Here is a 13,908-nt window from a genome sequence, read left to right on the forward strand (position 1 = left end):
GTAGCAGCAATGAAATTTCTCAACTGTTTGATAGTTCAGCTCACAAGGACTGAAATCTCATGGGAACAACTTAGAAGATTTCAGCACAATCAGACCATAACTCCTACCACTATTCAGATGTGATCCAAGATTTAAACCAGGCCCAAAGAGCATCTCCAGCAGGGCCGGCAGCTACTGCAGGCCACAAGGAAGAAGGGGTCTCTGTGTCCCTGGAAAAGGCAGAAGGGAGGGGCTGGGTCAGGAAGTTCTCACCCCCTCTCTCCCTGTCCTCAGCATCTCCTGGGTTTGTGGGAGGTGCGACGTTCCAGCAGAACACATTCCAGCCTGTCAGTACAGCATGAACAATAGAAACGCAAGCTTCTTCCATGCAGTTGCCTGTGCAGGTGCCTCATCTTGTGACATTACCTATGGAGGTGAAAGCAACCACGATGCATTCATTTCTTAGTCTTTTCCTGAAGCTGCCATCTGCAATAATTGTACATTTTGTAATGGGAATCTATTAAGTCATGGGGAAAGACCAACCAAAATTATTGCATCTGGTTTACAGGAGAATGAACAGCCCTTTCATTAGGTACGCAGTTCAGCTGGATTCAGTCTAGTGGCCCAGTGAAAAGCTATGCATCCTACTACCAATCCCCAGACTCGTCCAGCCTCCCTTGGAGTAGTAGATTGAAAACAGTGCTGTTTAAATGGGAAGTATAAGGCAATAACCATTTTAAAGAGAGGTATTCACACTGGGTCAGATTTTAAACAATGAGACTGTTTCCACATGACGGCCTCTGCCAATAATTGCTTGTAATTGCTTTCCTATCATTGCAGCATCTGCCCCTCTGTTTCTGAAGAACTGCAGAGATGTTGTCCTCTGCCCACTCATCTTGGCTTTCTCCCTGCATCACGCTGAGCGAGAGCCTGTTTGCAATAAGGTTGCTTGCAGACACTGTAAATCGCTCGATTGCATCTGGAGGGATAAAGGGTTCTCGCCTCTTGTCTCTCAGATCAAATTGTTTGGCAGCCGGTTATTGCTGCAAAAATAAATTCACACAAGGTTAAAGTCAAGGTGCTGCCCAATGCTGAGTGGCTGGAGCCTTTGGCTTGCCAATAAGATCTTGTTCCTTTTCCCCAGGAGGGGAATGCATGCTCTCCCTTGCAGGGCTTGCTGGCTTGCTCCAGATGTGGCACTAGTGAGGCCATATGGAGCATTACATCCAGTTCTGGGGCCCTCACCACAGAAAGGTTGTGGGCAAATTGGAAAGGCCAGTGGAAGACAATAAACATGATGAGGGGGCTAGAGCACATGACCTACGAGGAAAGGCTGAGAGATTTGGGCTTGTTTAGTCTTCAGAGGAGAAGAGTGTGTGTGTGTGTGGGGGGGGAGGGGGGAGGAAAGATTTGATAGCAGCCTTTAACTACCTAAAGGGGGGTTCCACAGAGGATGGAGAGAGGCTGTTCTTAGTAGTGACAGATGGCAGAACAAGGAGCAATGGGATCAAGTGGCAATGGAGAAAGTCTAGTTTGGATATTAAGAAAAACTATTTCCCTAGGAGAGTAGTGAAGCACTGGGCTGGGTTCCCTAGGGAGAGGGTGGAATCTCCATCCCTAGAGATTTTTAAGTCCCAGCTTGACAAAATCCTGGCTGGGATAATTTAGTTGGGGTTGGTTCTGCTTTTAGCAGGGGATTGGACTCAATGACCTCCTGAGGTCTCTTCCGATCCTAATCTTGTCTGGGGAAGGTTCAGATATTTGTTTGCACTGAGGGCAGGTTTTCACATGAGGTTACTGTTAAGGAAACTTACAAAACCGGACATGCATGCACAAAACCCCATGCTTGACCAGGCAAACTTGCATGTGGACACGTAGATGAAGAGCCAGTGTGTGAATGCAGAGAGTTACCCCACGTGCATGCTCAAACACCCGCTCACCTCTTGCATGGCCCTTCAAAAATTCGGTTCTGGGTACTGATGTGGAATGAGGAAGTTTGGGTTGAATCCAGCCCAAAGAATCTGCTTTAATCTTAGGATTACAGTGAGGTTGGAGAGGCGTAGGCTCACAGCTGCGTGGTCTGGGGCACTTTGTGATGTCACACCCTGTCACAGATACATCGGCAGAAAGTGTGTTCATCGATTCCAAGGCCAGAAGGAACCACTGTGACTAGCCAGTCCTAACTTCCTGTATGCCAGAGGTGTTAGGACTTTTCCCAAAGAATTCCTAGAGAAGATCTTTTTAAAAGAAACATCCAATTTTTCCAGTGATGCACAATCCACCACAACCCTGGGAAAATTGTTCCGACGGTTAATTACTCTCACTGTTAAAAAGGTACACCTTATTTCCAGTCTGAATTTGCCTACATTCAGTTTCTAGCCATTGGATCATGTTCCACATTTCTCTCCTAGCCGGAAGAGCCCATTATTAAATATTTCTTCCCCCAAAAGAACTTCTGTACTGTGATCCAGTCAACCCTGAACTCTCTCTTTGTTGAGCTAAGTAGATTGAGTTCCTTGAGTCTATCACTAACAGGCAGGTTTTTTCTAATTCTTTAATCGGTCTCATGGCTCTTCTCTGAACCCTCTGCAGTTTATCAGCCTCCTTCTTGAATTGTGGCCACCAGAACGGGACACAGGCCTGCTGATGGGAGAGGCAGAGGGATCCACTGCCCCAGGGACTGGAGATATGGCTCTGTGGCCAGAGACCCAGGCCCATTAAGTAGACACCAGAGTCCCTTCTGGAATCGCTAAAGGGCTGCCTGGCAATGCTGAGGGCTGGCAACCCTTTAGCCCTGCCCCTTTTGCCTGAAGCCCCGCCCCTTCTGTTCGAGGCCAACCTTCCGGGGGCACAAAGCTGGCCCCCTCACCTTGCACAGGGCCATGGCAAGTCTATCAACCCCCTGACTTGACATAGGATACCAGCAGCACTGTCTAATACAGATGTAAAATAACCTCTTTACACCTATTTAGGATTCCCCCATTTACACCTCCCAAGGACATTAGGCTTTTTGGCCCGAGCATCACACTGGAGCCCATGTGCAATTGTTTATCTGCCAAGGCCCCTAATGATTTCCAGAGTCAGTTTCCTCGAAATGTCATGTGAAACCAAGTAAAGCACTTTACAGAAGCTTCAGTACAGTACATGGGCACTGTTCACCATGTTTACAAACCTATAAAAAGCCAAGTTAGTCAGACAGGATCTATTTTCCATAAACTCATGTTGATTGACATTCGTTACATTGCTCTCCTTTAATTCGTTATTAATCGAGTCCCATATCAGCCGCTCAATTATCTTGCCCAGGATCAATGTCAGACTGACAGATCTATAATTACCTGGGTCATCTGCTTACTGTTTTTAAATATTGACGCAACATTAGCTTTCTTCTGTTCTTTGCAACTTCCCCAGGGTTACCACACTTATTGAAAATCAACATTCATGAGGCTATAAGTTGGACCTACATTCTTGGTTCCTAGATGTATGTTTTAATCACACACATGCTGTTCTAGTGAGCCCAGTTTACCATGCAATCCACATTCTAGGACTGTCTCTGTTCCATTCACCAAAGTGACTCATCTGAAATTTGGACCCACAGGGATTATTCATTTCATTCTATATCTTTTGTACTGAGAAGTATTGACCAGATCCATGTGGGAACCTACCAGAAACATTTTCTTTAGGTTATTTGGAAATATTTCACTGAACCAGTTTTTAATCCCTTTAATATGCACTGTGTGATTTTGAATATGTATTGTTTTTAATCAGACTCTCTTGTAGTGCCAAGGCATTTAATTTACAGAAGTCTAAGTATATTATATTAATATTTATATGTGTAATTTTGATTGATAATCTCAAACATTTTATCAAATATGTCTGACAAGACTCCTTTTCCAAAAAAACATGATCTTTACTGAATGCATCCCGTATCAGCTTTTCCACTATTTTCCTGGAAACAATGTCAGGCTAACATGTTTGTCCCATTACCCTTTTACAATATTGTCACAATGGTCCTTTGTTTCTGATATTGAATAATTGGCTTTTATTGTCTTTAGACTTATTAGTGATAGGTTTTTTTACTAATGGCTTTTGATTCTCTTTTCAATGTCTTCATTTTACAACTGCTAATTTATAGTCATTGCTATCAGAGTCCACTCCCACCCAGCACCTGTCTTTTAATTAATTAACTAATTAAATACTAATTAATTCAATCACTACTTTCATATCTCTTAACTAACATAGTTTAACTGAAGAGGCCTTCTTTCAGACTTGCTGGCTTATGGAATTTTGGAGAGCCTCGAGTAAACTTTTCTTAGCTGCTTTCCCAGTTACTCACGTTGTTTCAACTTTTTCTTCCCAAGTGTTTTTGCTCACGATTGTTTTCACTGCTGGGAAACTGGCCCTTTTAAAGTGCCACGTGTACCGTATTTATTACACACACGCGCTAAATCCCTAGCTCAGTTACCTGAGTTCTCTCTGCATCCAATATATTGATGGCTTCACGTTCAAAGCCAAGGCTTGTACTTTCATGAGGTAGGCAGTGTTTGATCTTTGAACCAAGACCTTGGTGACACTAACAACGAAAAGCAACTGATAAGAAAGAGCGGGTAACGTCCATCTGTCTCCTGTCTCTGGCTGCTTGGCTAGTGAAGCAACACATGGACTTAGGAGGTCATCTTCCCGAGTGCCTAACAATCCAGCTCCCATTCACCTAGACACTGAAAGCCCGTTTGTTTCAGATGTTCTAGCCTCAGGTATTACATTCAAGTTGATTGGCCAAGAGCCGCCCTGAATTCTGGGCTCCCGTCCCCAGAGCAAAGACAGGGCACGGCATTACAATGTACAGATGGCCAAACAATGTGGCAAAAATCTAACTACACCGTTGTTTCTCTGAGCTGGCCAACCCTCTAACATGGGCATTCATTTCTTTGGTTTAAGCTGAGTTTCTCTTTCCCAGACTGTCCATTTCTCAGCATTTAAATGGTGCCTCCATATGCTGATCATGCAACAGGGCTCCTAATGAATATCTCAAATATTCAATGTTTGAATCAAATCATTATTTTCTCAGTGTAGTAAAAGGAAGTATTGAGGGGAGAAATACCTTCCCTATCCCTTTCTCTACCACTGCATAGTTAAGCAACAGTGATAGACCTGCAAAATGAGACGGGACACATTTTACTCACAATAAGCATTTGCTCAGAGCGTGAGGAACTGCCAGTGATCCACTGGAGTGGCCGGGAAACCCGCTGGGATGGGTCGCCTGCGGGTTTTCCGGAAACTTTTATTAGCAGTAAAGGCTGGGGGGTTACTTTTGAGATGGTGTCCTCTTGTGTGTTGGTGTTTGGAGATTGTTTCCAAGCTCTCTTGGTGGGGAAGAAGGATTTTGAGTTAGAAAATTACCTTTGAATCACACCTATCTTGGTGTTGCTCTCTGCTGAAGGTGTGGGGTACGGTCCTGGCTGAAATCTCCCGGAGAAATTGTGCTGGAGCTGTGTGTGTGTCCTATCTGCCTTCGCCACCCTTCCCCTGTCCTGCAGCCATAGTTGAAAAATTACAGTGCGCAGGACTATGTTCCGTTGCATTTTGATGCAGCATTTCAGCTTTCTTGGTTCAAAATAACTTTGAAAATTGCTTACAGTTTGTTTTAATGAAGAACATGTTTTAAAATGTTTCAAACTGACCCAAAACATTTCATGTAGCCCCAAATTATTATTTGATTTGCTGAATTTTTTTTAAAAAAATGCTGGTTTTGCATTGTTTGGAATTGCCAGTAAACTGGAAAATCCTGTTTTTCCCACAAGTGTAGCAGGGAGTTGGTTTATTGTGTAAATTCACATAAAATCTTCTTGTCCTGTCCTAAAGCAAGGCATAGGGTCCAATTCTAGGCATTCTGAGCACCTAAAACCTCAGCTAAAGTCATTGGGAGCAACCAATGCTTAGCACCTCTGAAAATCAGGTCTCCCAAAATTACCTCCAAAGAGCTGTTCCTGTTTCGACTGGCTGCAACATCACATATGTCTGACTATCAGGACCTTCCCATATTGTTTCAAGACACAAGAAGTCATTTTTCCACTCTACTCTGCACTGATTAGGCCTCTGTTGGGGTATGTCTACACTACCACCCTAGTTCGAACTAGGGTGGTTAATGTAGGCAACTGGAGTTGCAAATGAAGCCCGGGATTTGAATTTCCCGGGCTTCATTTGCATATTGCCGGGCGCTGCCATTTTTAAATGTCCGCTAGTTCGGACTCCGTGCCCGCGGCTACACGTGGCACGAACTAGGTCGTTCGGATTAGGCTTCCTATTCCGAACTACCGTTACTCCTCATGGAAAGAGGTGTACTGGTAGTTCGGAATAGGAAGCCTAATCCGAACCTACCTAGTTTGTGCCGCGTGTATCCGCGGGCATAGAGTCCGAACTAACGGACATTTAAAAATGGCGGCCCCCAGCAATATGCAGATGAAGCCAGGGAAATTCAAATCCCGGGCTTCATTTGCAACTCCAGTTGCCTACATTAACCACCCTAGTTCGAACTAGGGTGGTAGTGTAGACATACCCTTGGAGTATTGTGTCCAGTTCTGGGCACCGCATTTCAAGAAAGATGTGGAGAAATTGGAGAGGGTCCAGAGAAGAGCAACAAGAATGATTAAAGGTCTAGAGAACATGAGCTATGAAGGAAGACTGAAAGAATTGGGCTTGTTTAGTTTGGAAAGGAGAAGACTGAGAGAGGACATGATAGCAGTTTTCAAGTATCTAAAAGGCAGTTATAAGGAAGAGGAAGAAAAATTATTCTCCTTTGTCTCGAGGATAGAACAACAAGCAATGGTCTTAAATTGCAGCAAGGGAGGTTTGGGTTGGACATTAGGAAAAAGTTCCTACCTGTCAGGGTGGTTAAACACTGGAATAAGTTGCCCAAGGAGGTTGTGGAATCTCCATCTCTGGAGATCTTTAAGAGCAGGTTAGACAGACACCTGTCAGGGATGATCTAAACCAGCCATGGACAACCCACAGCTCGCGAGACACATGCGGCTCTTGCCCCTCAAAAGTGCAGCTCACAAAGCCGCTCCTGGCCCCCCCCCCCAAATAGCCCCCAGTTTCCCTGTGCTGACAGGGTCAGAGCTGCGGGGTTTTAAAAATGGTGCCCAAGATGGTGGCCATCTTAAAGGGACAGCCTCCTTTTTAAAAAAATGTTTTTGTTTGTTTTGTTTTTGCTTGACAATTCTTTTCTGGGGGGCTTCTGGTTTTTTGCTTGACAATTCTGGTGCAGCTCTTCACATTTTTTCCACCGCTGTTTTGGCTCTCTTTGTTAAATGAGTTGGCCACCCCTGGTCTAGATGGTGCTTGATCCTGCAACGAGGGCAGGGGATTGGACTTGATGCCATTTCTAGGTCCCTTCCAGTTCTAGTGTTCTATGATTTTATGATTCTAAGATGTCACGGTGTGTTCCTAGTTGGGTCATTAAAATGTCAACCTTGTTCTTTCCTCTTGAGATTACACACCTGCTTATTTGCAAGAGCAGTCACAATCACTTTGAAACATGTTTTGGTATTTTTCAGTCTTGCTTTCTAATGTTCTTATTTCCCTTACACATTGTAACGAATGGGTTTTGCTCTTCCTGAGTAAGCCGAGGATGTCAGGGCTTTGCATCTTGTGTGAACATGCTTATCTGAGGGTGTGGTGGGCAAGAGCTCTCCTGTGGAGCTGATTAAGTGGTAGACAGCTGCAATGTTTTAGAGCTTATGAGTTGAGCTCAGGTATGGAGGGACCCCAGGACTTATCCAAATCAGGCTATTGTATGGGAAGGTTCCCTGGTTCTTGGGAATACAGCGTAGGGCTAGAGAGGCTGAGTTTAGATGGGGGTGGAGAGATTTGTGCAGACCGCTCAGGTGTGCCTGGGGACCTTCCATGGTTACTGTACGTGGAGAAATCGGTGGCCCTTGAGTCTGACTCACCTTCACAGCTGTTGCAAAGGGAGAGGGGTTTGTGCTCGGCTAGAGAGAGAACTGGACTCTCCCTCTGGTTTTTAGTGGAAACCTGAGGTTCTGGTTACCCTGAGCCAATGGGACATGTGCAGACTTTGCATGGCACAGCAAGGCTTCCTATATAATTAAATGGTTTGAATTGTCCTGTAGCCAGGCTGCGTGGCTTAGAGTCGCTTGAATGCTAATGCATTTAGCCTTTCAGTTCTGTGACAGTATAAATGGCCTTAAATGCCTGCTGCGAGTGGAAGCGGTGGGTGAGATGAATCCATGGGTTGCTGTAAGGATAGTCGAGGGGGCCGAACTAATGGTGCTTGCTTGTTAATGCCTCTTTGTTCCCTCTGAGTCACTCAGCTCCTCCAGAAATGAGAGCCAGAGCCGCTGACATATCCATGTACTTTCCCAATCTCTCTCTCCTAGTGGTGGCATGAAAGGCTTCTGCATGATACAATCGCAACAAATGCACTAGCCCTAACGTTGCCAGCTGGTTACCTTAGTGGGACTACAGCAGAGGAGCCAGGCTGGATGTGGTAGTCTGAGCCCTCCATGCTGATGCAGTGCCGAGGCATATCACCCATCTATCCCTCAAACTGGCCCAGGATGACATTGCTGGCAAGGGAGAATTGGAACACCGCTATGCTTAGTTTTAGTCAAAGTGCACCCTTGATGCTATCCCAGCTACATAGGCACTATACCCTAATTAACTTTAAATGCCTCACTCATAAAGCTGTCAGTGCCAGGATCTAATGTCTGTACTTCTAATGATGCATTTGATTAGAAGGTAATTTTATTCGCTTGACGCAGCAGGCCTGTTTGGAGAAGGCAGAGATTTAGGCTGTGTGCTCTTCCCACGGATTTTTGCTGCTGTGGTTCTTACAGATCTCCTCCACCCGGGGTCTTTCTCCCGAATTTCCTCCACACTGTGGGTTCAATGTAAGCAACTGGCTCCATTTCATTGCTGTTTCATAGCCTTCATGAGAAGGCATAAGTATTGGCTACGGGATGGTGTTTTATGCATTGTTACCAGGTGGCAATTCACTTCTACTGGACTCTACAGAGAGGCAGGCACCACACCTGGCTTCGTAAACAAGTGCTCAGTAATTTTATTTGAGCAAAACCACTGGTTGGTGGAAAAATGAGGGATTCCTCAACAACAAAAGTTTTCCCGAGAAAACCTTTTTGGTTCCACCCCCCTGAGAAATTTAAAAATGAAGCCAAATTAATCTTTTGTTGAGTTTCGTATGGGAAGTTTTGGTGGGTTTTAATTTTCCAAAATGTGTGATGTTTCAAAAACTGAAAGAATGAGAAGTTTGTTTCCAAACTAAACGGTACCAAACCCATCTATTAGAATAGAAATTGGGGATTTTTTTTCATTTAGTTACAAAAATTGAATCTTACTACAAAAAAAGTCAAATGAAAACTTTTCATTGTTAAGTTTTCACAGGGAAAAAGTGAGTTTTTCAATCAGCTTAAGATGGCTGTTAACATCTGGAACTAGCCTGCTGGTTAGATCCTCAAATGTCTGTGCTTAAGGGCATAAGCTGGGTAGCAAAGTAGCTTTTCTTCTCTACACTGTATTGTACAGTTGCTTTATGAAGTGGCGAGGAAGGGCACTGAAGTATCAGGGTTTGGCCATTTTTGTAGATGAATATTGGACTAGTTGGTTCTGTGCTCAGGTCTGGTCCCTTAAATCCTTTGAACCTAGCAGGGTTGCCAGATGGCTGAAAGAAAAATACCGAACACACACACCCCACCCCACCCGCCCAAAAAAAAAAACCACCGGGAAAAAATTTTGTTGAAGGGAAAAAAAACAACCTCCGAGAACCTGGGTCACTGCTAGCAGTTACCAGATCATCATTAAAAAAAAAAAACCCCGAACACGCTTCATTTGGGGGGCGGGCAGCCGGGAAGGGGGGCTCGGGTGGAACGGGGCTGGCCGCAGGATATCGGGGGAGGGGAGACTGGCCGGAAGGGGGCGTGGCTGGCCGGGAGGAAGGGGAAGTGGGAAGCAGAGCTGGCGGGGGGGGGCAGGAGAAAGGGGGAGCGGGAAGCAGAGCTGGCAGGAGTGTGTGTGGGGGTGCAGTGGTGCTGGCCGTGAGGAAGGGGGAGGGCCCGACTGTGCCAGGAACCCCAAGCCCTTTTGTTTTGCCAAGTGCCAGGGCATTTGCCCCTTCTCCTCCCACCCCTCATTAGTAACCTTGGAGTAGGATTAAAGAGTCCTGATTTCCAGAAGAGTCCCCTCTTCTGCACTGACTAGACAGCTTTGCCTCTCAGAATCAGGTGAGTTGATACAAACGCTTCCCTTAGTCGTTGCCAGATGTTTACATGCTTTGAAATGTGAGATCTAGTTCTCCAAATCATGTCACCTTGCCAGTGCACATCGTTTCATATGAAACAGTTGTATTTTATATTGGTAACGCCCCTCCCTACGTTAATTGTCTTCCCTGGGGTCTCATTACGCTTCCGTGTTTTCTAGCTCCAGTGTTTTGTGAGCGAACATTTAGATATTGGCATAAAGAGTAAGTTTATTACGTCTGCAGGTGATACGAAGCTGGGAGGGGTTGCAACTGCTTTGGAGGATAGGGGCAAAATTCAAACTGATCTGGACAAACTGGAGAAATTGTCTGAGGTAAATAGGATAAAGTTTAATAAGGACAAATGCAAAGTGCTCCACTTAGGAAGGAACAATCAGCTTCACACATACAGAATGGGAAGCGACTGTCTAGGAAGGAGTACTGCAGAAAGGGATCTAAGGGTCATAGTCAAGCTAAATATGAGTCAACAGTGTGATGCTGTTGCAAAAAAAGCAAACATGATTCTGGGATGCATTAACAGGCGTGTTGTGAACAAGACAGAAGAAGTCATTCTTCTGCTCTACTCTGTGCTGATTGGGCCTCAGTTGGAGTATTGTGTGTCCAGTTCTGGGCACCACATTTCAAGAAAGATGTGGAGAAATTGGAGAATTGCTTTTCTGAAAAAAAAATTCGGAAAAGCAGATGCATTTTTTGGCATCCCTGTAAATCTCGTTCTACGAGGAAGAAGGGATGTTCCAAAAGAGGCTTTTTTTCTGAACAGGTGGCCTAGTGAAGATGGGCCAAATGTCAGAAAAGCCTCTTTCGGTAGAAAAGCGGAAAAAGATAGGCAAAGTGCGGTTTGCAATTTGCATATCTTTTTCTGACTTTTCTTTGTAGTCTAGACTCAGCCAGATTTGCCAAGTACATGCAGGCCTGCCTGGTGACTGCGTCTGGGGCACCTGCACAGCTGTTCAGCACCATGCAGTGCAGCTGTGGAAAGAAAAGCAACTGAGGAAATCACATTGAGCGCTCCCTTCCACCTCAATGACTTCCAGATCAGATTGGCTCAAAGGATGAGTTACTAAACCACTAATGTCACAAGACAGTTTCTATGTCCTTTCTGTCTGCAGCCAGGGAGATGCTCCAATTGGAACATGACTGACCCTTTTCATTAGCCTTGTGTGAGCCTGTAGGTACCCCTCAGCTCATGCTCCCCTAGCTGCCTTTTAGGGTGTGGTTTCCAAAAGTTTTCAGCAGAAGCCTAATCCTGCTTCCATTCAAGTGAATGGTAAAACATCTTAATGCTTCTGCTAGAGCAGAATTGAAAATCTTTCCTGTAATGTTCACCTAGTTCAGAACTATTCTAGTCCCGCAAACCACGGTGCACAATTTGTATAGTAGGCTGAGTGGCGATGGAAAAAGGACTGTCCCTAAGCAAGAAATGGCGTTCTCTGGATATCTTCTCAGTCTGGCAGCAGAAATTGATCTGAGTGGGAACGGAGTAGCAAATCACAACAACTGGAAACCTTTGGAGACTTTTGATCAAAAAAACAAACAAACGAAAAAAAAAAAAGAAAAACAAAACCCCCCACGTTCTGAGTCAAAACACGATCACTAGTCCTTTTTTCCTCCCAGCAAATTTTTACTGAAGGAACCCATACAAATAGAGCTGGGTGAAGTGCTATTTTTGAAACTTGATTGAAAACTCATTGAAAGCACTCTTCAGCCATTTTGCATTTTTGTAGTTTCATCCTCAGCTGTGAACCATCAGACTTTCATGGGGAGAATTCTGAGCAGCCCCTGTCGTTCAAAGTCTGTGGCTCCTGGCTTTTCTCAGGGGTCAGAAATATGAGCAATCCTGTAGGAACTTTGCCAACAGAAACTTCTCAGGGAATTTTGCCTAAGTAAGAGATGAGGGGACAGGCCCCAAAGGGCAGGGTTGCCAGGTGTCCAGTTTGAACCGGACAGTCCAGTATTTGAGCTTTCTGTTCAGGAAACAAATTGAGAAAATATAAATGTCCGGTATTTTCTAAATAAGAGGTAATGTAGGGTACGTCTAGACTACATGCCTCTGTCGCCAGAGGCATGTAGATTAGGCTACCAGACATAGGAAAATGAAGCGGCGATTTAAATAATCACCTCTTCATTTAAATTTACATGGCTGCCGCGCTGAGCCGACAAACAGCTGATCAGCTGTTTGTCAGCTCAGCACGATAGTCTGGACGTGCGGGTGTCGACATTAAAGGTATTTTTCGACCACCCAAGTATGCCTCCTGGAATGAGGTATACCTGGGTGGTCGACAAATACCTTTGATGTCGACACCCACGCATCCAGACTATCGCGCTGAGCCGACAAACAGCTGATCAGCTGTTTGTCGGCTCAGCGCGGCAGCCATGTAAATTTAAATGAAGCGGTGATTATTTAAATCGCCGCTTCATTTTCCTATGTCTGGTAGCCTAATCTACATGCCTCTGGCGACAGAGGCATGTAGTCTAGATGTACCCGTAGATTGTGATGTAATGTCAGGTGTGTCCAGTATTTTTGTTGAAACCATCTGGCAACGCTACTAAAGAGCTATCACTAGACCCTAAAAGGGAGAGATGAATTCACTGACAATTCCCTGTTCTGTGCATCCCCTCTGAGAGTACCTGGCATTGGCCACTATTAGAAGACAGGATACTGGACTAGATGGACCTTTGGTCTGACCCACTGTGGCTGTTCTTATGTCACAGTGAAGACATCCTGCTTCTGGGATACAGTGGGATGAGGGTTAGGGTTGAAGTGGAGCAAAGGGAACAGAAGTATTTCTAGACAGTCAGCCAAGGAAAGAGCAGGGAACATACTGCTCCTAATCCTCATGGGATTAATTTTGAAAATCAAATGATTGATCTTAAGCCATTCCTCAGCCAGCTGATCATGTTTCTGCAAAAGCGTGTTTGAAAAGAATGGTTGTGATGCCATAAAACAGAGAAAAGCCAAGCAAATGACCTTATATTATGTCATGCTCTAGGATATTCTTTTGCGCCACTTGCAGATAGCTTGACACATTGATGCAGACAGCCCCTTATTATTAAATCTGTTTGCAAATGCAGTCAGATTGCCCTTCACGTCCGCTTTGGTGATGAGTGGTGGCAGATTGTGGCTACGAATCACTAGCCCATCTAAAACCACACTTTAGTGCCCTTCCTCCTTCCCTCCTCTTAATGAAGATTGTCAGGAGTTTAGGAATGAATAAAGAAGCCTATCAGCAAGTGAAGGATGCAGTCTCATCCGCATCCCATGCACTCAAAGTAGGAAGTCTTCTGTTCTCTCCTGCTGTGGAATTGCATTAATCTTTCATGCTACACCTTTTGTAATTCAGCACTAGCAAGGAAACAATGCCTACTAATCTGGTTCTGCAACTGATCCTCCGGACCCTATTAAGCAACCATACGCCCCTTAAGCTAGGAAATTGTAAAGTCTTACAAAAGCTAAGCAGAGTCCGATTCTGGTCAATTTCTTGGATGGGAGACGGCCTTTGAAACCACAGATGCTGGAAGGAAGTGGTGTTAGTGATTCTTTGCTCTGAGTCAATACTGAATCATTGATGTCGTATGGTGCGAAGCGGTTGCTGTACTGCTTTTCAGATGAGACATAAAAGCAAAGACTTGACTGCTTG

General features: G+C 44.9%; 1 protein-coding gene and 1 long non-coding RNA gene across 2 annotated transcripts in view; one reads left to right on the top strand and one right to left on the bottom strand.

The window, feature by feature from the left end:
* The window catches only part of OPCML (opioid binding protein/cell adhesion molecule like), a 1,015,531-nt gene that overhangs the window by 362,360 nt on the left and 639,263 nt on the right, over nt 1-13,908 (top strand). The gene's annotated exons all lie outside the window — the stretch shown is intronic.
* On the bottom strand, nt 778-2,053 carry LOC142824496 (uncharacterized). The gene is made up of 2 exons (XR_012899355.1): nt 1,920-2,053; nt 778-1,022 (listed from the first exon to the last, which is right to left on the bottom strand). It is a non-coding gene; the product is annotated as an uncharacterized LOC142824496 (long non-coding RNA).

This window comes from Pelodiscus sinensis, chromosome 25 (genome assembly GCF_052426305.1).
Source record: "Pelodiscus sinensis isolate ZL-2025 chromosome 25, ASM5242630v1, whole genome shotgun sequence".
NCBI classification, from domain to species: Eukaryota; Metazoa; Chordata; order Testudines; family Trionychidae; genus Pelodiscus; species Pelodiscus sinensis.